The sequence below is a fragment of the Ornithorhynchus anatinus genome, chromosome 7 (genome assembly GCF_004115215.2).
Source record: "Ornithorhynchus anatinus isolate Pmale09 chromosome 7, mOrnAna1.pri.v4, whole genome shotgun sequence".
Classification (NCBI taxonomy): Eukaryota; Metazoa; Chordata; class Mammalia; order Monotremata; family Ornithorhynchidae; genus Ornithorhynchus; species Ornithorhynchus anatinus.
The window spans coordinates 61,909,840-61,913,483 of record NC_041734.1 but is presented as its reverse complement, the minus strand read 5'-3'; the positions used below and the strand labels follow the sequence as shown (position 1 = coordinate 61,913,483).

General features: G+C 49.4%; 1 long non-coding RNA gene across 1 annotated transcript; it reads right to left on the bottom strand.

Moving 5' to 3' along the window:
• Positions 1–1,420: 1,420 nt before the first annotated feature.
• LOC114813344 lies at positions 1,421–2,802 on the bottom strand. Its single transcript, XR_003761067.1, has 2 exons — positions 2,724–2,802; positions 1,421–1,805 (listed from the first exon to the last, which is right to left on the bottom strand). It is a non-coding gene; the product is annotated as an uncharacterized LOC114813344 (long non-coding RNA).
• Positions 2,803–3,644: the final 842 nt, after the last annotated feature.

Genomic DNA, 3,644 nt, shown 5'->3' with positions numbered 1-3,644 from the left:
ACTTGCCCACAGTCACACAGCCAACAAGTGGCAGAGCTGGGATTCGAACTCATGAGCCCTGACTCCAAAGCCCGTGCTCTTTCCACTGAGCCACGCTGCTTCTCCGTAGTGTAGCGTTCTCCGAGAAGTAGCGTGGCTCAGTGGAAAGAGCCTGGGCTTGGGAGTCACAGGTCATGGGTTTGAATCCAGCCTCTGCCACTTAGCTGGGTGACTGTGGGCAAGTCACTTCACTTCTCTGTGCCTCATTTACCTCATCTGGAAAATGGGGATTAACTGTGAGCCTCACGTGGGACAACCTGATGACCCTGTACCTCCCCCAGCGCGTAGAACAGTGCTCTGCACATAGTAAGCGCTAAACAAATACCAGCATTATTATTACTGCCATTATCTTGGGTAGGAATGGTGGTTGGAAGAGAAGAGTGGAGGGAAAGCATTGCTCCTCAACCAGCAGAGGGGAGTGTTCACTCGGCCAGGTGGCCTGTGGTATTTGTTTTCCTCTTGGCTGGGGAAGAATGAGCTCCGTGGTTTTCTCTGCTTGGCCAACCAGGTTAGCCCAGTCTCATGACATTCAGCCCGAAAACATCCCATCCCATCCGGTGCAGGCCAAGAGTTTGATTTTTATGATGAGCGAGGGAGATGTGCATCCCCTTGATTCTATTTATTGCTATTGTTTTTGTCTGTCTCCCCCGATTAGACTGTAAGCCCGTCAATGGGCAGGGACTGTCTCTATCTGTTGCCGATTTGTCCATTCCAAGCGCTTAGTACAGTGCTCTGCACATAGTAAGCGCTCAATAAATACGATTGAATGAATGAATGAGGCTAAACGCCTCACAAGATGTCTATTGCTGAGACTACCCCATTCCGCCTCTCCCTCCACCTTTCAGCCATTCGCTCATTCATTCACTCAATCGTATTCACTGAGCGCTCACTGGGTGCAGAGCACTGTACTAAGCACTTGGAAAGTACAATTCAGCAACAAATAGAGACGATCCCGGCCCACAGTGGGCTCACAGTCTGGAAGGGGGGGAGACAGGCATCAAAACAAGTAAACAGGCATCAGTAGTGGCAGTAGAAATAAATAGGATTAGAGATATATAGACATCATTAATATCAAGAAATGGAATTGTAAATATGTAGATATATACACAAGTGCTGTGGGGCGGGGAGAGGAGGGGAGAGCGAAGGGAGCCAGTCGGGATAATGGGGAGGGGAAGGGGAGCAGAGGAAAAGCGGGACTAAGTCTGGGAAGGCCTCCTGGAGGAGGTGAGACTTCAGTAGGGCTTTGAAGGGGGGAAGTGTGATTGTTTGGCGGATTTGAGGAAGGAGGGCATTCCAGGCCAGAGGTAGGACGTGGGCCAGAGGTCGTTGGAGGGACAAGTGAGAATGAGGCATAGTTTCTAAGCAGAGGCAATGAGCCTTATTATTCTTAATAATCGTATTTATTGAGTGCTTACTGTGTGCAAAGTACTCTACTAAGCGCCCCTGCACAGGCCACGTTCTCCGAGCAGCAGCGATGAACTCTTGCCCCTGTTTGGAAACAGGTGTTGCCTCTTTTGAAGTTGCCCTCTAGCTTGAAGTCACCCATTATGCAAGCATGTGCTGTTGTGCAGGCAGCTTGGAGGTTCGCAGCAGGTTGATGCAATGTTCCAGGCCTTTTTTTGTCTGTCCAACGAATTCCCAAGCCGGTCCTTCCAAGGCTGCGGCCAAAGTACTGGTGCCTCCTGCATTTTGCCCGAGGTAGGAATCGCTAAGAGGAGCAAATCCATACATCTGATGGGTGTGTCACCAGCTTCAGTAGTAAAATGCTGAGCAGATATTGTGAAACAGATACTGCATTAGCCTGGGGGCAGGGGCCGAGAGGGTGCAAGGCAGAGTTTCCATCCTATTAAAGCAAATAATGGCTTACAAATTTGACAGTGTAAAATATTTCGCCCCGTGGGAAGAAAGAGCTTTTAACCCGCAGGTCCCCGATTTACTTACACAGACCGGCAGCTAGAAAGGATTTGTTTGGAAAGCCGTATTTAAGAACTGAGTAGTAATCTGATATTTATACAGTTGCTTTGGCCTCAGGAGGTCCCAGAAACGAGATTGGGCAAGACCTTCAGGGAGGAGAAATAGCCATTTTATAAAGTTAGACCTCTCCACTCTGAGCGGGGGAAGACAAAGTCAGCTTGTGTCCAGCAGAGGTTGAACTACTGGGATAGATAACCTGCTTCTCAATGCTCTGGGGAGCTTAATAGCCACAGCTGGATGGGTCAATCACTCAATCAATCAGTGGTATTCATTGAGCGCTTAATATGTGCAGAGCGCTGTACTAAGAGCTTGGGAGAGTACAGTAGAGCACAAAACTAGCAATGACTCTCCCCATCTTCAAAGTCTTATTGAAGGCACATCTCCTCCAAGAGGCCTTCCCTAAATCCTCTTTATCTCCTCTCCCACTCCCTTCTGTGTCTCCCCAGCTTGCTCCCTTTATTCATCTTCCCTCCCAGCCCCACATCACTTTTGTATATATCTGTAATTTATTGCTTCATATTAATGTCTGTCTCCCCCTCTAGACAGAAAGCTTATTATGGGCAGGGAATGTGTTTATCTTTGTACTCCACCCTTGCAAGCACTTAGTACAGTGCTCTGCACACAGAAGCACTCAGTAAGTGCGATTAACTGACTGGCTGGCTGGCAGACCCGTTCCCTGCCCCTAACAAGCTCACATTATTACTCCAAACCTGTGCGTGTCTGCGATGAATTGGCCAGATTAGTATTTTCTCATTTGCCGGAGCCGGGTATCTTCAGGTCTGGGGAGAAACAGGGGAGGCATTCTGTGATTATGAGGAGTAACAGTCACCTGGAACTTTCCTTCCTAGCAAATTCAGTCCCTGCCTCCTTTATCTCTTTGGCCCCAGCCCTGACCTATTTCATCATACACTCTATTATCTCTTTCTTCTCTTGTTTTTGTGAATGGGGTAGGACGGAACAGTTCGTTTCTTAAGGTTTTTAGAGGGAAAGAGGTCATTTAATCACATGCTCGGGAGTGAGAAGGATTCCTAGACACCTGGCCCAGTAAGCCCCACATTCGGGGAGCGTTCAGAGTAAATAACTGATCCTTCTGCTCCGAGGAGCTCATCATGAGTGGGATTTACTACCACTCCCAGAGAGGTGTAATTATTATTATTATTATTATTATTATGGTATTTGTTAAGTGCTAGAGAATGCCAAGATGACAGCTCGCTCCAAGTCAGGCACCTTTAATTTCACCCTCTCCCGGGAGGGCTCAGCACAGTCCAGGTATTGAGCACAGGCAGGTGGGGGTTTGACCCATCTGTTCGTTTGCATGAACCTGCCCTGAGTGACACCATCAGTTCCCCTTGGCCCTCCCGAAGATGCTCCCTCAGGAGCGAACCATCATCGGTCCCCTTGCTTTCAGTGGGGTTCCGTTGCCGTTGGCATCCCTCGGCCTCCGATGGTGCCCGTTCATTGCTCTTATTCCCCCCTCTACCTCGTGATCTCTACCCCGTGCCCCGATCTGCCACTTTAGAGCCGTACGGCTTGGGGGAGGTGGGGAGCCGGGGACACCTCCAAGATCCAAGGCACTGGGGAACCACTGGGAGCTAGTGAATCAGCACGGCTCAGTGGAAAGAGCCTGGGCT